This window comes from Talpa europaea (assembly GCF_964194135.1).
Source record: "Talpa europaea genome assembly, chromosome: 14".
Lineage (NCBI taxonomy): Eukaryota > Metazoa > Chordata > Mammalia > Eulipotyphla > Talpidae > Talpa > Talpa europaea.
The window spans coordinates 66,612,606-66,633,875 of NC_140082.1; positions in this window are offsets into that span (position 1 = coordinate 66,612,606).

Consider the following 21,270-nt stretch of genomic DNA (forward strand, 5'->3'; position numbering starts at 1 on the left):
TCATAACTCTGGAAAGAGAGCAAATCTGACAGACCCCCTGGTGTTGATGTTCCTCTTTTGGGAAGAGGGTATTTTAGACCTTAGAACCTGCTTGTCTTCACTGTGATATTTCCACCCCTTAGTTGCCAGACCATATATTTTATATCTTCAGGACACAGAACCGTATGGGACCAATGACTCAGATATGGACCACATCCTGAAGGACAGTGCTTCCATACTGTAGGTGCCATCTCTAGGGTAGTGCCTTATCTACACCTGAAAATGATTGTTTAATCAATCAGACTGAAAACTTGTGTGGCACAGTATAGTGTAGTGTAGGACCATTGCATATTACAGGCAGTGACCATTGCTGTATACCATTTGCTGACAAATAGGCCCCTTCCTCCAAATCAGTGTTACCGAGGTCCCATTCTGGTGGTTGGACATGTGGCATCATATTCATGTTGACTTGTGTTTCCATAGGTCAGTTGTACAGCAGGGACAGTGACTAGATCAGTTTTGGTTAGAGGGTGTTCTCAGTGTTGGTTCAGGTATGTCCTTCATCTGCTTCATTGTGCCAACATTCTACACTGGCCCATTTTGTATGCAATCGGGTATCCAAAGACTCAGATTTGCTGACATTTACTGCAACGAGTCACCCTGTTCACTTGGCTATTTAGCACCCTCCTGCTATGGGTATTAATATGCAGCACAAAGAGTCACCCCCTTTTTCCCACTTACACATTTCCACTCACATTCTTCTCTAGACCCCTTGTCTCTGACGTTTCAATTTTGCTCATTACAAAATTCTGACAAACAAGCTAAGATTTTCACCAGTAGGTAGTAATCTGTATATATCCTTTCTTTCTCCAAACAAAATGGATTGCCAGATGTATCCCTAGAAGCTCTGATGACTGGGAGGGCTTCTTCATCCATGCTTGAATGAAACCACAGTGCAGCAGCAATTCTTTTTTTCTGCTTATGCCAACAGATAGAGCTGATCTTTCTGTAAATTAGCCACAGGATTTTTCCGCTTTCAACAACTGTTGAAGAGAATTCCAGTAGTAGGTCAGAGGTGTGAGTGTAGAGGAGATATTGGTGCAACAAGGTGCAAATGCCAACGCCTGACTGCCTGTTCCTGCAGTTTAATTGTGTCTGATGATGCTCCTGATGACCAACCTAAGATCTGCCTCTTTCATTGTACAGTGGGTGGCGTGTGTGCAATAGAACTTTATGACTTGCTTGGTCTGATAGCTCAGGAAGGGAGCTCTGGCCACATTTTCACTTGATCACTGATTAAAGATCGGTTTCTATGAGGGCCTAGTAGTCTGCTTTGGAGATACTTTAAGATGTTCTTTCTCAAGTCCCTATGAGTTTGTGCTGAAACTTTCTTATTGGAGCTTTCCACATACCCAATTCAGTGTCTTTATCTGCTGCAAAGCCACCAGTCCTTGCTTTTGCTCTGGACTCCATTAAGAGTTGACATATTTCTGAGAAAACAGATCAATGAACTATTCATAAGTTTGAAATATGCTACCTCAGAATCTGAAGAGAACTACCCAAAGCAGTGTTTCTTTTTCGGCAGTAAGTAGAATGTATAAGATAGAGTACTTACTTAAATGTTATCTTCTAGGAGAGATTTTGTGGCATACCACAGACTAGTGGAGTCCACAAACTGACTGATGTGTTAAGTTCCTGGATCTTTGTAGGAATCACCTACCACTTTCTAGATTGTGTGTGTCTTATCGTGTCACCCAGCACATTTTCCACTTTATGCCTAGCAGGTCCAGTTAATATGATATCAACATAGTGGGCCAGTATGCTACTCTGTGAAATGTCTGGATAATAAATTTCTTTTTAATCAACGATATAAAGAACATGGACTTTTAATAGTTCTGGGAAAAGACTAAATTTATGTTGCTGTCCACCCTACTTCAATGTGAACGGCTCTATGTCCTCCTTCTTGACAGTCTACTGAAAGGAATGAAATTATCAGATCAACAAACACAGCCCATGTATGTTGATTTGCTCTAGTATTGATAATATTTCTAGCATAATAGCATCAACTGGGCCACTTCTTAGTTATGTTAGTGGCAGTCTGCCCTCAGGTACCATGATCCATCTGTTTACTTCAGGGGCCAAGCTGTGGAATTAAGTAGGGGTACCATGATGTGCCCCACTACTGCAATCATTAAGTCATTGAGAGAGGCACTATGCCATTCCATTACGGAGATACTTTTATTTTTTATTTACAATTATGATGTGAGAGGGGGAGGGACATCATCCAGAACATCTTCTTGGCTTTTCCTAATGGGAGTTCTTTTTTCACAGGTTTAGAAATTAATGTGAGGTTTCTGCTGTATGTAAAGTGTTCCCTTCCTTTGCATTGTCATTACACTTAGGAGCCCAGAAAATTACCATTGTGGATGCCACAGGGCCAGGACACAACCTATCATCTTCTCTTTACAGACTCTATTCTAACATGAGTATATTTTATTTTTAGTTACTTTTTATTGAGGCAGCCGTGGGTGTATTAGAAGTATAGAATCTCCCCTCAGGTGTTTTTACCACACTGCACCCTCTATGCACCAAGACATGCATTGTTACCTCTATGCACCAAGACATGCATAGTTGACCACCAGAGCCATCATGCTCCCTCCCAACATTGTTCTTGTTCTCCCTTCCTTTCTTCATATGGTAGCCTCAGTTCTTTATTTTTTTTAATATTAAATTTTATTTTTATATTCCCCCATACAATTGCAAACGCCCCATTCTGACCCCAATCCTTCCCCTCCCGGCCCCCCACCCCCCAAAAAGTGTCTCTGGTTCATAGTTTTTTGTTGATTTTGATTTTCACTTTCTTATATTCATTTTCCTGGTCCCTTATTTAAGTTTTCTAGATTCCTGCTATGAGTGAGACCATCCGGTATTTTTCTTTTTCTTTTTGGCTTATTTCGCTGAGCATGATCCCTTCCAGCGCCATCCATGTTGCTGCAAATTGCATGTGTTTATCTTTTTTGAATGCTGAGTAATATTCCATGGTATATATGTACCACATCTTCTTAATCCAGTCATCTATTTTTGGGCATTTGGGCTGTTTCCAAAGCTTAGCTATTGTAAACAGTGCTGCTATAAATATAGGGGTGCAGGTGCTCTTTGGAATTGATGTTTCTGTGTCCTTTGGGTAAATACCTAGGAGTGGAATTGCTGGATCATATGGAAGCTCTATGTTTAGTAGGTCCAGAAATCTCCACACAGCTCTCCATAGGGTTGGACCAGTTTGCACTCCCACCAACAGTGCAGAAGAGTTCCTTTTTCTCCACACCCTCGCCAACATTTGTTGTTGCTAGTTTTTTTAATATGTGCCATTCTCACTGGTGTGAGATGGAATCTCATGGTAGTTTTGATTTGCATTTCCCTGATTACAAATGATATTGAACATTTTTTCATATGTCTGTTGGCCATTTGCATCTCCTCTTCAGAGAAGTTTCTTTTTAGCTCTTCTGCCCATTTTTTGACTGGATTATTTTCTTTGTTGTTGCTGAGTCTCATCAGCTCTTTGCAGATTTTTGTGATCAGTCCTTTATCATTAGTGTTGGGTGCAAAAATGTTCTCCCAGTTGGTGGGGTTTCTCTTTGTTTTTTTTATTGTCTCTTTTGCTGTGCAGAAGCTCTTTAATTTGATGTAGTCCCAGCTGTTTATCTTTGTCTTCACTATCACTGCTTTGGGTGATGTGTCTGTAAAGATGTCTTTGATGTGCAAATCCCGTAGTGTTTCGCCTATATTTCCTTCTATGTATTTTATGGTTTCAGGTCTTATGTCTAGTTCTTTAATCCATTTTGAGTTGATTTTTGTGTATGGTGTGAGGTAGTGGTCAAGCCTCATTCTTTTGCAAGTAGCGACCCAGTTTTCCCAGCACCATTTATTGAACAAACTTTCTTTGCTCCAATGCATAGTCTTTGCTCCTTTGTCAAAGATTAGTTGACCATAAATCTGTGGGTTTATTTCTGGATTTTCTATTCGATTCCATTGGTCTGTATATCTGTTCTTGTTCCAAAACCATGCAGTTTTGATGATTATGGCTTTGTAGTATAGTTTGAAGTCTGGGAGTGTGATGCCTCCATTTCCTTCTTTTTTTTTTCAGTAGAGCTTTGGCTATTCGGGGTTTTTGGTGATTCCATATGAATTTCATCAATAATTGTTCTATTTCTTTGAAGAATGCCATTGAGATTTTGATTGGAATAGCATTGAATCTGTATATTGCTTTTGGTAGGATGGCCATTTTAATAATGTTTATTCTTCCAATCCATGAGCAGGGGATGTCTTTCCATTTCTTTGTGTCTTCCTCTATTTCTTTTAACAGTGTTTTATAGTTTTCTTTGTATAGGTCCTTTACCTCTTTTGTTAGATTTATTCCCAAATATTTGATTTTTTTTGTTTTGATAATAAAAGGGGTGGTTTTTTTTGATTTTTTCTTCTTCAGATTTATTGTTTGTGTATAGGAAGGCTACTGACTTTTGCATGTTGATTTTGTATCCTGCCACTTTACTGAATTGATTGATGAGTTGAATTAGTATTTCTGTGGAGATTTTGGGGTTCTCTATGTATATTATCATATCATCTGCAAATAGTGATAGTTTGACTTCTTCTTTTCCTATTTGGATTCCTTGGATGTCTTTCTCTTGTCTTATTGCTCTGGCTAGGACTTCCAGTATTATATTGAAAAGCAGTGGTGAGAGTGGACATCCTTGTCTTGTTCCAGATCTTAATGGAATTGCTTTCAGCTTTTCACCATTGAGAATGATATTGACTGTTGGCTTGTCATATATGGCCTTTATGATGTTGAGGTATGTTCCTTGTATCCCAAGAATTTCAAGGGCTTTTATCATGAATGGGTGTTGCACTTTGTCAAAAGCTTTCTCAGCATCTATTGATATTATCATATGGTTTTTATGTTTCTTTTTGTTGATGTGTTGGATAACGTTGATTGATTTTCGGATGTTAAACCATCCTTGTGCCCCTGGAATGAATCCAACTTGGTCGTGGTGAATTATCTTATGGATACATTGTTGGATTCTGATAGCTAAAATTTTATTGAGGATTTTTGCATCAGTGTTCATTAGGGAGATTGGCCTATAGTTTTCCTTTTTTGTGTTGTCCTTATTCGGTTTTGGTATTAGTGTAATATTGGCTTCATAGAACGTGTTTGGTATTGTCCCTTCCTTCTCAATTTTTGGGAAGAGTTTGTGAAGGATAGGCACTAATTCGTCTCTGAATATTTGGTAGAATTCATTTGTAAATCCAGCAGGTCCTGGGCTTTTGTTTTTGGGGAGGTTTTTGATTACCATTTCAATTTCGCTGCTTGTAATTGGTCTGTTTAGGTGTTCTATTTCTTCTTTATCTAGCTTTGCGTGATTGTAGAGTTGTAGGAATTTGTCCATCTCCTCTAGATTGTTGAACTTGTTTCCATATAACTGTTCATAGTAGTTACTGATTATTCTTTTGATTTCTGCTGTGTCCATTGTGATTTCTCCTCTTTCATTTATGATCCTGTGTATTTGTGCTTTCTCCCTTTTTTCCTTTGTGAGCCTGGGTAGGGGTTTGTCTATTTTATTTATTTTTTCAAAGAACCAGCTCTTGGTCTCATTGATCTTTTGGATTGTTATTTTAGTTTCAATTTCATTTATTTCTGCTTTGGTTTTTATTATTTCTTTTCTTCTACTGGTTTTGGGGTTTTTTTGTTGTTCTTTTTCTAGATCTTTGAGCTTCGAGATTAGGTTGTTTCTTTGAGTTCTTTCTTGTTTTTTGATGTGAGCTTCTATTGCTATATATTTTCCTCTTATTACTGCTTTTGCTGCATCCCATACATTTAGGATATTGGTGTCCTCCTTGTCATTCAATTCAAAAATTTTTCAATTTCTTCTTTGATCTCCTCGTTAGTCCAGTGGTCTTCCAGTAGTGTGGCTTTTAATCTCCATGAGGTAGGATAGTTCCTTGCCTTCTTATGATTTATTTCTAGTTTGATGCCTTCGTGGTCAGAAAAGATGGTTGGTATGATTTCAATCTTGGTGTATCTGTTGATGTTTGTCTTGTGCCCCAGTATGTGATCGATCCTGGAGAATGATCCGTGTGCGCTTGAGAAAAATGTGTACTCCGTTTTTTTTGGGTTTAGTGTTCTATAGATGTCTGTTAAGCCCAAATGCTCTAGGTCCTTATTTAGAGCTTTGGTTTCTTTACTTATTTTTTGTCTTGTTGATCTATCCATTGTTGATAGTGGTGTGTTGAAGTCTCCCACTACGTATGTGTTTTCTCTGATGTCTGTTTTCAGAGAGGACAACAGTTGTCTGATATATTTTGGTGCTCTTTCGTTTGGTGAGTATATGTTAATGAGTGTTATTTCTTCTTGAAGTATTGTCCCCTTGATCATAATGTAGTGACCATTGGGGTCTCTTTTTATTTTTTTGAGTTTGAAGTCTGTTTTATCTGATATAAGTATAGCTGTTCCTGCTTTCTTTTTTGGCCCATTTGCTTGTAGGATTGTTTTCCATCCTTTGACTTTGAGCCTATTTTTATCTTTTGTAGCTAAATGTGTTTCCTGGAGACAGCAAAAGGTTGGGTTTTGTTTCTTAATCCAGGCTGCAACTCTGTGTCTTTTTATTGAAGAGTTTAGTCCATTTACATTTAGAGTTAATATTGATATGTTAGCATCTGTATTTGCCATTATGTTTGTCTTTCCTTTGATTTTATTTATTCTTTTTATAACTTTTTTTTTTTTTTTGGTCTTCTTTCGTTGTTATTCGTCCCTCTGAGGTTCTGGTTTTAGGATTCCTTGTAGTATTTTTTGGAGTGGAGGTTTATTCGTAATGAAATTCCGGAGTTTCTCTTTGTCTGGGAAGGTCCATATTCTTTCTTCATGTAGGAAAGAGAGCTTTGCGGGATAGAGTATTCTTGGTTGGCATCTGTTTTCTTGGAGTTTGTTGACTATGTCCCTCCACTCTCTCCTTGCCCGTAGTGTTTCTTCAGAGAAGTCTGATGTCAGCCTGATTGGTTTTCCTTTGAATGTTATCTGTTTCTTCCCTCTTGACAGCTTCATTATTTTTTCCTTGTCCTGGATTTTTGGGAGCTTTACTATTATGTGTCTTGCTGTGTTTTTCCTTTCTTCGTGGAAGTTTGGTGTTCTTCTTGCTTCTTGTATATCATTTTTCAGCTCCTTCTTCGCATTTGGGAAGTTCTCTTCAATTATCTCCTGGAATATTTTCTCTGTTCCTATATCTCTCTCCTCTCCTTCTGGAATTCCTATAACTCTTATATTTCCTTTCCTCATGGAGTCAGATAGTTCCCGAAGTCTTTCTTCATTCTTTTTCCTTCGTACTTCTCTTTCCTTTTCTGTTTTGGTTCTTTTTATTTCTGTGTCTTCAAGAGAACTTATTCGTTCTTCCATTTCATCTATTCTGCTTTCCTTGCTTTTTCCAGAGTTCTTTAGTTCCTCCATTAATTCTTTGATCTCCTGCATTTCTTTTACTTCCCTCTTTAGGGACTCAATTTCCTTCTTCTGATCTATCACTTTTTTAATCATGCCAATTTTAAATTCTCTTTCTGGAAGGCTCAGAAGTTCTTCCAAGTTGCTGTCGTTGCAGTCTGGGGAGTGGTTTTCTTTTTGTGGTGTGCTTCTTTCCTGAGGAGTTGTTAGGTTGCGTGTGGTTCTTCTACTCCCTACTGTCTGTTTTCTAATTTGTCGTATGCGTTGGGACACTGTGTTGCTCGGACTGACTGGCATCTTGGGTGAACTTCTCCGCTCCCCTCTGGCTCTTCTGTCTTCTGGAAGAGCTTTCTGCTGGTTTTAGGCAGTTTTTACTGAAGAAATGTCCCTGTTCTCAAATGGCGAAGCGGGATGCAGTCCCTGTACCTCCGGTTTCAGGCACACTCTTTGCGCACCTGGTCTGCCCCGGACGTGGGTGCCTGCTCCCTCTGTGGGCTCAGACTGCTGGTCGGAAGGGGCCTGGCGTGGGCTAACTTCCCGGCTGGCCACTGGGTCCTCTAGAAGCCTTCTGCCCTTTTCAAGCAGTCTTAAGAAATTTCCTGTTCTATGGGGTGTTAGTGACTTTTTTTTCCTGGTCACTAGGTGGCGCCAGAGATCTCTCCTATTGTCCTTGGGGTGGCTGTTTTTCGCCTCCCCCCACCCCGTGGGACAGGGAACAGAGCGGGAATGGTAGGGTACACCTCAACAGCTTTGGGGTGCTGTGTCTGCCTTGTGCCCCACCATCGTGGAGAACCCATGCCCCGAATTTTCGTGCCCCAGGTCTCAGTTCAAAGCCCTCAGTTCCAGGACGCGGGCTGTAGCCCAGTTCAGTGGCGCGGGAATGGCGCCTTTTGCACCGCTCCCGTGCCTGGGTGCCTGGTTCCTGCTTACTCAGGGAGGGACCTTCACCTCAGTGAGGACCTCTGCGCGTCTCCCCGCAAGCCTAGGTTGTCTCCCCACAAGCCTAGGTCGCAGGCGCGGGGACCTGGGCAGCCAGGATCCCGGTCTGCACTTGCTTTTCAAGCGTGCAAGCTTACCGGCAGCCCGGGCTGTGTGCGCGTCTCCAGGGGTCTTTGTTCTTCTCTAATGGCGCCCGGAGCCGTTCGCTCACCGCCGCAGCGAATCCTGCAGGGTTCGCCTCAGCTCCCGTTCACGGGGTGTGGTGGCTGCAATAGTTCCTTTCCACTCACAGTCCTGCTTGCTGCGTCGTTTGTTCTTGTTGGCCGTTTTGGTTTGTTGTTTTCCTCCTCTCTGCTGGTCGGAGAGTGCCGCCTCTGTGGGCGGGGGAGGGGAGCAGGGTTCTGCGCTTCCCTCCCTTCTAGTCCTCTTTTATGGCCACTTTCTTCTTCGGGTAGTTTGCTGGCGTCACCCGTTTATCTTCCGTGTCCCAGTTCTCACTGGGACCTGCCGCTTTTCCTCCCTATTAACTTTTTTTAATGGGAGATCTTACTGGCAGCGTCTCCTCACCGCCATGTTGCTCCGCAGCCTCAGTTCTATAGTCAGCTTTCTAGGGTTAGTTTTTAGTTTGGCTTTATCTAACCGTTTGTTTGGTTTCTCTACATTCCACATATGAGTGGCACCATCTGGTATTTGTCATTCTCCTTCTGACAGTTTTCTTAGCATAATACCCTCGAGCTCCATCTAAAACATGGGAATCTTGATGGCTCTTTGGATACCTTGGTGAGAGTTAGAAAAGATGCTGTATCCAACAGGTTAGTTTCTATCAGGAAAAAAATTGAAGTAATGGAGGAATCACTACTGCATAGGTCTTCTAAGGTATTGCAGATGACGTGTTTTTCTACATCTGCTCATATTCCGTAGTGCCTGGGAACCTGCTCACTCTCTGCAACAATGAGCTCAGAGCTAAAGCAGTGGGAATTCTGGTTCCAACACAAAATTTACACATAATGAGGGTTGTATTTTCTTCCCTTCTACAGCTCTCTCTCTCTCTCTTTCTCTCTCTCTCTCTCTCTCTCTCTCTCTCTCTCTAGTAAATGTCAGTGTTCATGAAAAAGAAAGAGGAGAAATTAATGGATTTCGGTAGAATATTAAAAATCTGCAACTGGGGGTTAGGTTATTCTGGATGTTGAATTTACCAAGGTATCTGAGAATTTAAAACTGTAAACTTTCAAGCTTTAAAACAATTTAACGATTTTTATTGGACTCTTTCTAAATTACCTTAGGAAAAAATCCATATATCCTCAAGGGTCATCCTTCAGAGAAAACAAAGTGACTGCATTCTGTTTCTTCTATAACCCATTTTTACCAGCCCTGTTTTCATCATTTCCTTTGGAGTCTTTTTGACTTAATGAATGCTAATAAGCTTATATTTCCACATTGAGCTTAATCTGAATTCTCTATTTCTACCTAAGCAGTTAAAATATAAGGTGAAAGTGCTTTCTCACAATCTTTCTAGGCTTCTGTTTTCTTATCTTTTCTACTTTTATAAAACTTCATTCTAAGATAGGAAGGGGCATGGGAAGGAAGTGATTCTGGAGGCAGGCTTTTGGAAAGATTTGAGGGTTATTTGTCAGGGCTGTGCTATTTAATCACCCTTTGGGACATAGCGTGACTCAAACTCAGAATTCAATAAGAGACTAAATGAACTGGTGAGAGTTGTAGAAATGTTATAAAGCTCTTCCAGTTTAAATCCATAATTTTGCATAGAGAGAAGTATAAAAATAAGGATTATGTGAACTACCATGGCTAGTTGGTGGCAGATTAGGTATCAAACCTACATGTCTGACTCCAAGCTCAGTGCTCTTTGTGTTTTCTCACACTGGGTCCTAAGAGTTATTAAAAAAAGTAATTTGAACAATTTTTAATTAGCTAGCATGCAATATGATAAAATTTTAATCTTCTGTATTTAAAATTTAGGTATTTTTAAGTAGTTGAAATTGAGTTCAATATTTAAAATTATCCATTTTATTCTCATAAAATATTTTCTTCAGGGAAGTGTACCAGTAATACTAGTACAGTGTACCTGAAATTGCCTCCTGGTAATGTTAGATATTGCTTCTTAAACTCTGTAAGGTAAATTAATAGATCTGAAATTGCGTGACATAAACAATTTTCTGTGACCCACTTTATATAAAAGATTATGTTTGAGGCTGAAAAAAGAACCAGACAGATATTTAAATAAAGAAATATATGTTCATGAAAAAAGTGATTCTTCACTTAAAATATTCTAAGGGAATTATAAAATAAAATGAAAGGATGTGTAGTATTCTAAAGAAAAATGGAGAAGTCACCTGAAAGATATCTTAAGCTTTTTAATGTCCTTGCTCCTGTGTAGTGGAGGCAGTAACTTGAAATCATGGCCCAGGAATACTATCATTAAGGAAATGTCATCTTTATTCAATATAGAAGGATTGATACAAGAGCAATTATGATGTGTACAAAGTTTGTATCAGTACGTGACTGAATGAGATTCTATTTTCAAAAAAGTCTTTAAAATATTAATAACCTTGCAAAGAATATGATGATGTTGAATCTGGCCAAAAAACTGCATCACCCCTGAGAACTTAAATTTGGGGATTGAAACAAAAATAGTACCAAGATGCTAGCCAGAAAATTCATGATGACTGCTAAGACATAGACTTTTCAGGAAGTCCTCATTATACTCAGTATAGTATAGATATTCTTTTCGTGTCTTTATAATGGAAATTAACTAACAATAAATCACCAACTTATATTCAGATCCAAAATTAAAAATAAAAGTAATTGTAAAAATTACCATTTTCTAAACCCCAAGGAATATAATCATTCTACATATGAACCAAGTGTATAATAAAGTTATTTCTTATTTTCTTCTGATTTATGATTTTTTTAAAATTTATGAGTTGGGCTGAAAAATAACTTCATATATCTACTTGAGAATAATTTGGTTTATAAAGATAGAAAACTTCCCTGGAAGTGAATATTTTCTCATTTGATGGAACGTCTTGAAGAAGTTCATGGGTTTGTAAAAGGGCAAGAACACAACCCAAAGCTTAGGTGGGATAGGTATAAGGTTGCCTTTAAAGGTAGAAATCACTGGAGAAGTCATCTGAGCCTGAACTGTTGTTCTTAGGGAGACATTTTATTACTCTTTCATTTTTAACACTCATGAGTGGGCGTTGAAGCTATTTCATCCTGTATCAATCTCAGGAGGTTGTATCAGCCTCAAAATTTGGTCATTTCTTCTAGTTTGTCCAGTTTGTTTGCATAGAGACTTTTGGAGTAGCTTCTTATGATCCTATGCATTATATTTCTGCAGTATCTGCTGTAATTTCACCTCTTCATTTCCAACTCCATTAATTTGGATTTCCTCTTTTCTTCATAAGTCTAACAGATGGATTGTCAATATCGTTTGCTTTTTCAAAGAATCAACTCTTGGTTTCACTGGTCTTTTGGACTGTATCTTTCTATTTCATCTATTTCTGCTTAAATTTTTATTATTTCTTTCCTTCTACTTTTTTTGATGTTTTTATTCTCTTTTATTGGCCCCTCAGTTGCTTATTATTAACTTGAGGATTTTCTTGTCTTTTTTTTTAAGATTTATTTATTTATTTGCTTTTTGTGCATAAATATTTTATTATTATTTTTTTAATTTAAATTTTATTTTTATGTTCCCCATACAATTACATCTCCCTTATTTTTACCCCAAGCCCTCCTTTCCCCGCTTACAACCCCCCATAGAGTGTCTCTTGTTCATAGTTATTTGTTGATTTTGATATTTTCTTTCTTATAGTTATTCTTTTTCCTGGTCCCTTATTTAAGTTTTCTAGATTCCTGCTATGAGTGAGACCATCCGGTATGTTTCTTTTTCTTTCTGGCTTATTTCACTAAGCATGATCCCTTCCAGCTCCATCCATGTTGCTGCAAATTGTGTGTGTTTATCTTTTTTGAATGCTGAGTAATATTCCATGGTGTATACGTACCACATCTTCTTGATCCAGTCATCTATTTTTGGGCATTTGGATTGTTTCCAAATCTTAGCTATTGTAAATAGTGCTGCTATAAACATAGGGGGTGCAGGTGTTCTTTGGAATTGATGTTTCTGTGTCCTTTGGGTAAATACCTAGGAGTGGAATTGCTGGATCATATGGAAGCTCTATGTTTAGTAGGTCAAGAAATCTCCACACAGCTCTCCATAGTGGTTGGACCAGTTTGCACTCCCACCAACAGTGCAGGAGAGTTCCTTTTTCTCCACAACCTCTGAGCTGATGAGATTCAACAAAAACAAGGAAAATAATCCAGTCAAAAAATGAGCAGAAGAGCTAAAAAGAAATTTCAATGAAGAGGAAATGCAAATGGCCAACAGGCATATGAAAAAATGTTCAACATCACTTGTAATCAGGGAAATGCAAATCACAAAACTACAATGAGATACCATCTCACACCAGTGAGAATGACACATATTTATTTATTTATACAAGCACTGGGTACAGTCAGAAGCGCGGGAGGGTGAGAGAATTCACCAGAGCCAGAGCGGGGAACAAAACAGGCAGACCGACAAAGTACACTGCTGAGGGGAGCAGCGGGCGGCAGGAGAGGTCTGTGCACCATGTGGGACCTTTGCCCAGCGGCTGGGGTCGAATCTGTAACGCAGAGGCTGTGGGCAGCTTGGCAACCCAGCACTCAACCTCTGCGCCACCGGAGAGGCCCATTTTCTTGTCTTTTTTTAAAATGTGGGCCTATATTGCTACACACTTCCCATATAGTACTGCTTTCAGAGCTTCCAGTTGGGTCTGATGCTTGTCTCTCAATTTGCATTAGTCCTTAGATACTCTCTGGTCTCTTCTTTGATTTCTTCACTGACACAGGAATTGTTAAGAAACATTTTATTTAGTCACCACATGTTTGGCTTCTTACTGGATTCTTTTTGTGGTTAATTTCTAGCTTCATAGCATTGTGGTCTGTGATGATGCTTGATATAATTTCTATTTTTGCATATTCTCTGAGACATGTTTTATGTCCTAGTATATAATCTATTTTTGAGAATGATCCATGTGCACTAGTGAAAAGTGTATTCATTTCTTTTGGGATAAAAATTCTATAAATGCCCAATAAATCCATCTGTTCTAAAACTTCATTTAAGGCCATTGTTTCTTTGTTAATTGTTAATTTTCTCTTTGGATGATCTATCCCTTCATGTAAGTGGTATGATGAGTTCTCAAAAAAATGATTGTATTTTTGTCAATATGTTGTTGTTTTAGGTCTATTGATAGTTAATTTATATAATTTGGTTTCTCTGTTTTAGGTGCATAAATATTAATAACAGTTATATCTTTTTGGTGAATTGTTATCTTGATCATTATATAGTGTCCTCCTTTGTCTCTGATTATCATTTTTCATTGGAAGTCTAGTTTATCTGATTTGAGAATAGCAGTTCTCCTTTTCTTTGTGAATTATTAGCATGTATAACTTTAAAATAATATATTATTTTCATTCATTTTTGTCTTTTGTCTTTTAGTTTTGCAAGCAAAGTTATCACGGGATGAAACATTTTCAGCCACATTGTTAGTTTATCTTTTAGTTGGTGAACTCAGACCATTCACATTTAGGGTGATTTTCTTTTATAGGCAGGATAGAAAGGCAAAAGATTGTCAATATGTCAAAAATACCATACTTGATATTTTCATATGACAGTATTTAAACAGGCTACTGCATAAATAGATGCAGAAGATACAAGAATATAAAGGTTACCAGAATGTAACACTGGGATGTGGGTGGAGGGATTGAAAAATAAAACTTTCCATTTAATTATTTTTTTATTTAAGTAACTTTTTCTTGCAGCATATGATTCATAGATATGGATTCACGCTTCTTCAGATATGTTACTGCACCAAACCCACCAACAAAACACCCATAATACTTCAACATAGTCCACTGCACTCACTCCCCATTCTGAATGCAACCCTTGTTGTTTCACTCTGGAGGCCTTAATTTTACAGTCAGATTGTTAGAGTTTGTTTGATTCAGTTTCATCTGTTCCTTTGTTTTGTTTCTCTATAGTCTACACATTAGAAGTATTTGTCTTTTGTTTTCTGACTTATTTTACTCAACATAATCCTTGCATGTTGTCACAAATGCCAATATTTTATCTTCTTTTACAATTTTTGAATGCATACCACATCTTCTTCATCCACTCACTTGTCCTTAGACAGTTAGGTTGTTTCCTTAACTTGGCGATTGCAAGAATATATATATATATATATATATATATATATATATATATATATATGAATTAGTGTTTTTGTATTATTTCAATAGAAACCTAAGAGTGGGACTGCTAAATTATATATTAAACATCTCATTTTAATATTTTTAGAAGCGTCAACCAGAAACAACAAGTGTTGGCAGGGATGTGGAGAGAAATGCTGGTGGTAATAGAAACTAATCCAGCCACTATGGGAAAGCCATGTGGAGGTTCCTCAACTCACTAGAAATGGATCTGCCACCATATGATCCAGATATTCTGCTTCTAGGAATTTACAAAAAACCCCATAAAAAACACTAGCTTGAAAGGAAGCCAACAACGCTATATTTATTGCAGCGCTATTTACAATAAACAAGATAGGAAAACAATATAAATGTCCCAAAACTGATGATTGGATCAAGAAGATGTTGGTATATATACACAATGGAATACTACTCAGTGATCAAAAAAAATAAATTCATACCACTGGGGGCAATATGGATGGAGCTGGAAGGGTTGATGCTAAGCAACATAAGTCAGAAAGAAAAAGATAAATATACAGTTTCACTTATATGTAGAATATAGCAAGAAAAAAGGGTCAGACAAAGACAAACCTTGAAAGTTGATCATAGATATGAAGCACCTGGGGGGGAAGGGAGAGCTGGGGAGGGGTGAAAATGGGTGGGAGGGGAAGAGCACAAGGGAATATGCTGATGGACCATGGGTGTTCTGGTGCTGGGAGAGCTATGGGGACCACATCTGAGGGGAGATAATATAAATTGTTCAAAAATTAACAACAATAAGAAAAAATACCATATTTAAAAATTAAAAAGAAAATGATGACAACAGTATTTTTAGAAGACTCCACATTTTTTTCATAGAGGATGACTAGTCCACATTCACAACAATCTATAGTTTATAAGGGTTCCCATTTCTCCTTATCCTCATCACAACTTGCTGTTTCTGGTCTTTTTGATATGGGTCTTTCTCACAGGTATGAGGTGGTATCTTACTGTCCATTCGACTTGTATTTCCTAGATGATAAGTGATGGTGAGCATGTCCAGGTGCAGTTGGCTATTTGAATATCATCTTTGAAGAAGTGTATCTTAGCCCTTCTAGCCAATTTTTTGATTGGGTTATGTGTTTTATTCTTACTGATTTGTATGAGTTCCTTGTAGATCTTGGATATTAGCCCCTTGTAGAGTGTATCCTGTGGAAATATTTTCTCACAGTCAGCAAGGTGTCTTCATTTTAGTGACAGTTCCTTTTGCTGTGCAGAATCCTTGTTTTGTTTATTTTTGCTTGTTTACCATTGTTATTGTAGTGAAGTTGCCAAAGACATCCTTGAAGTTTATTTTGCAAGATGTCCTGCCTATATTTTCATCTTTCCATGAAAATATTTAAATCATTTTCAGTTAATTTTTGTGAATAGTGTGAGATAGTGTCCCAGTTTCATTATCTTTCATAAGGCTGTCTAGTTTTGCCAACACCATTTGTTGAAGACTTTCCTTTTACAATATTATAGTCTTTGGACTTTTGTCATAAATTAAGTATTCATATAAATATGGGTGTATTAATTTATGACTTTTGTCATAAATTAAGTATTCATATAAATATGGGTGTATTTCTAACCCATTGGTATGTGTGTTTATTTTTATTTCCATACCATACTTCTTGGGTTATTATATCTTTGTAGTATTGTTTGAAGTCTGGTACTGTGATGCCTCTGGACTTCTTTTTCTCTGAGAGGATTGCTTTGACTCTCTAGGAAGCTTTATAATTCTCATTAACTTTCTTATTTTTTTTTTTTTTAATTTAGCCATAGGGTGTGGCCTCTCTACCAGTTAGGGCCTCTGCACCTGTGTGTTTATGGTCTCTCTATGCACTTGTGTGTATGTAAAAGAATTGGGTAAGGTCCTCCCCATGACTGCTTTAAGACAATGGCTCACATCAGGAGGTGGCCAGGCATGCCTAGGTAGCCGTTTGATGGATTGTGTGGTCATGGTCTGAGGTGGTCTGGGAGAAGCTCGGAAATTACACCAAACATCTGCACAGGAAGTCCTTTCTGTATACATTGTCAACATGTCCCTTCCTGTTCCCCATAAAAATTGATTACCCTTTGTCTCCCTGGACCCTGCTCCCATAAAGTTGATTACTCATTGTCTCCCCTGGACTCTTCTCCTCCTGCTATTGTCACATAATCAATCATGCTTGTTTATTACTGCTACTAAAAAGCAAGAGGGCTGCTCACTAGGCTGTAGAGTCTTGCCTTGAAAACTTACTCCACGATTAGTACCTCAAACATGTTCCCAGGAGCGTGCTGATGTGTCCCTAACCACCAGAATAGAGATTTTGATAGGAATTGCATTGACTTTGTATAATAATTTGGGTCAATGGCCATTTTAACATTGTTAATTCTTCCAGTCCACCAGCAGGGAATATCTTTCCATTTATTTGTGTCTTTTGTTTCTTTTAATGATGGCTTATGGCTTTTGTTGTTCAAGTTTTTCCTCTTCCTTTGTTAATTCTGTTTTAGGCATATCAATCTTTTTGATGTGATTGTTAATGGGATTGTTATCTTCAATTTTCTCTTTTCTAGTTTCTGTATAGGGATGCAACTTTTTTATATACTGATTTTGTAACCTTCTGGTTTATTTATTTGCTATTTTTTAACAGTCCTTTTTAATTGAGTCTTCAGGGACTTCTCTGTATATTATCAAGTCATTTGCAAATAGTGATAGCTTTAATGCTTATTTTCCAATTTTGATTCATTTTTGGAACTCCAATACAATTAGCTGTCATGTTTTCCTTGTATGGATAAGTTTTATATTTTTCTCTTGCCTAAGTGTTTTGGTTCAGAGTCCAAAACTTTGTTGAATGGAGTGTAAAAGTGGAAATCCTTGTTTTGTGACAATCTTAGAGGAAAAGTTTTCAGATTTTTACCATTGAGTATGATGTTAACTGGATATATTCTACATGGACTTTGTTATGTTGGGGTATTATCTCCATTTTTTGAGAGATTTTAGTCATAAATGATGTTGAATCTTACAAATGATTTCTCTGCATCTATTATATAAATCCCACTTTGTCATGTGTACGATCCTTTTGGTGTATAGGTGAGTATGACTTGCTAAGATTGTATTGAGAATTTTTTCACTGACATTCATCTGGGCTGTTAGTAAACAGCCTGTGATGACCATGTCTGCTTTGGTATCAGAACAATGTTTGCTTCATAAATATGTTTAGAAACTTTCCTTCTTTTCCATCTTATTGGAAGAGTTTAGAGAAGGGTAAGAATTAGCTTGCCTTTGAAGATTTGGTAGAGCTTATTAGTAAGACCATCTGGTCCTGAGTTTTTGTTTCTTGGGAGACTTTTGACTACTATTTCAATTACCATGCTTGTTATTTGTCTGTTCAGGTTTTCTATTTCTTCCTGATCCAGTCTCAGAAATTTGTATGCTTTTAAGAATATTTTTTATTGAATAAAATATTTATTTATTTGAAATATTTTATTTTATATAATTCTTACATCATTTTTCATCTTTGTACAATGTATGCTTTTAGGAATTTGCCCTTTAATTTTAGATTTTTCCACAGTGATATTCACAATAGTCTCTTTATGATCTTATGTATTTCTGAGATGTCTGTTATAAATTCTATTTTGTTTATGATTTTATTAATTATATTTTTCAGGGCCTCCCCAGTGGCGCAGTGGTTGAGCGCTGGGTTGCGAAGCTGCCCGCAGCCTCTGCAGCGCCAGTTCGATCCCCGGCTGCTCCCCGGCCACTGGAGGAAGGTCCCACATGGCGCGCAGACCTCTCCTGCCGCTCATTGCTCCCCTCAGCAGTGTACTTTGGTCCTTCTGCCTGTTCTGCTCCCAGCTCTGGCTCTGGTGAATTCTCTCACCCTCCTGCACTTCTGACTGTACCCAGTGCTTGTATAAATAAATAAATAAATAAATAAATAAATAAATAAATAAATAAATCTTTAAAAAAAGAGAGAGAGAGAGATACATATACATTTAATAGACCATTTGAATGCACAGTGGAACTGGAAAATAATCTTGTCAGGTGCTAACTGTCAGAAAAGTTTTGATCATTTGGAGAAGATTCTAATGTGGATAAAAGAAGGTACTGTGGTTAATGGCATGAGAATCAAGAATTTTATTGAGGACCAAAGCATTGAACATTGTACCTACCACTAGCTAAATATGAAAAATTCAGTGAGCTAGTTAAATTGTCTGCAAGGAATTAATTAATTTGACGTTCATTCTTGGTGTTTTGACTGAATTAACTGGTATGTTGTTCCTGGGTATATATAGCATAGCTTTATGCTTCAACATACATGGAGCTCTATATCTTAAAGTTGTGAACAGGCCATCAGTTTAATGCTGAGCTTCTGTACAGTAGTTCACTGTTTGAAGAATTCTCCAACCTTTCTCTCTTAGCCTGTTTGAGAGAAAATCATGGGTACCTCATTACTGCTTTATCGAAGAATCTTGGGCCACCATATTTTCTTTTGAAGTTTTCATTAAATAATAAAAAATGAGTTTTATGGTTTTTCTTTATGTGCAACATTAGTTATTTTATGAAAGATTGGGAGATACGAAGTTTGTTGTTAAAGTTGAGCATTAAACTATGGCTTTATGTGCTCCTAGGAAAATTCTGAGCTAGAAACATCAGGACTACATGTAGTTCATATACATATATACATATACACACATATACATATACAAGTTCACACTCACACAATGTTCCGAAGCATTATGTGCTCAAAAGTCATCTTCATATCTTTCAATATTTGCTTTTATATTTAAGTATTCTGACATTCAAAATATATTTTGTTATATGTTCCCATTGAATTGATTATTTTATCATTAAATAATAACTTTCTTCCTCTCTAAAGACAGTGTTGACTTATAGTCTGTTTTGTCTAATATATGTATAGTCACTTCTGCCTTCTTTTGGCTACTACTGCGTGAGGTATCTTTTAGTAACAGGGTATTTTGGGTGGGATAAGAGGAGACTTAATGGACGGAACTTTGATCTTCCTCTCAAAGTGCCACTAGAATAGGTTTCATTTATGTTCTCTTTATTCATTGGAGTTTTGATAGTTCATCAGAAAAAAAAAAAGTGGTTCTATTTCTTTCAAATTAGAACATTTTTCATAGAGTCTACCGACCCAACCCCCTTCTTTGACATACTAATAAATGTTTCCTGTCTGACTAGCTTTTCATTGACACTGTGGGTAATTTCTGTCATGTTTATAGAGGTCCTCTCTAGACAGATCATTCAGAATACAATCAATTACATTTTGGCTTATTAAACATTACTTCCTGTCAAGGTTAATTGTAGTCCTCAGAAGTCCTAACCCCTGAGACCTGTGCATCTGACCTTATTTGGAAAAAGGGTCTTCACAGTTGATCAAATTAAAAATGATCCTCTGAGTGAAGTATAGTTGTGTCCTTATAAAAAGGGAGTATTTACACAGAGATTTGTTGACTAGATGTATATTAGGATAGGGTAGCTTATGCTGTAATGACAAAATAAACTCCAAATCTCAGTTTTTTTTAACAGAGAAAAAGGTAACTGCTTGTTTGTGATTCAGAGACAAGGCTGATGAATATATAGGAACCTCGGGGGGGCCTCCCTGGTGGCACAGCGGTTGAGTACTGGGCTGCGAAGCTCTGCAGCGCTGGTTTGATCCCCAGCCACCTGGCGAGGGTCCCACATGGCTCACGGACCTCTCCTGCTGCCCGCTGCTCCCCTCAGCAGTGTATTTCGTCAGTCTGCCTGTTCTGCTCTCCGCTCTGGCTCTGGTGAATTCTCTCACCCTCCCATGCTTCTGACTATACCCAGTGCTTGTATAAATAAATAAAATCTTTTAAAAAAAGGAACCTCAACAAATGATCTTTATAATCACAAGAGAAAATAAAAGAAACTAGGGCCTCCCCGGTGGCGCAGCCGTTGAGCGCTGGGTTGCGAAGCTGCCCACGGCCTCTGTGGCGCCGGTTCGATCCCCGGCTGCTTCCCGGCCACCGGAGGAGGGTCCCACATGGCGCGCAGACCTCTCCTGCCGCCCGCTGCTCCCCTCAGCAGTGTACTTTGGTCCTTCTGCCTGCTCTGCTCCCCGCTCTGGCTCTGGTGAATTCTCTCACCCTCCCGCGCTTCTGACTGTACCCAGTGCATGTATAAACACAACAAACAAACAAGTAAATAAAAATCATAAATAAATAAAAATACATGCCTCTTAAAAAAAAATGTTAAAAAAAAATAAAAGAAACTAGAGATTAGTGTAAGAAGGGGACCAACAATACTTCTGCTCACACTCACTGCCCAACTCTGTCTAACTTCACTGAAACTGGGAGGAGAAGTAACCTGTATGCTCAGGAAAAAAATGAGAATTGGATATTTTGTCAACTACAGAATCTATAATCTCCTTATTGAGGTGATGAGTTTCCTACCTTTTATGGATCCATGTCCCTCTAGCTCCATACAAACTATCCCCAAAGAATAAGGAATGAATGATCCTCTAACTCACTTATAAGTAAATGAAATCAAATACATAGTTGATGCCAGGGATAAGAGG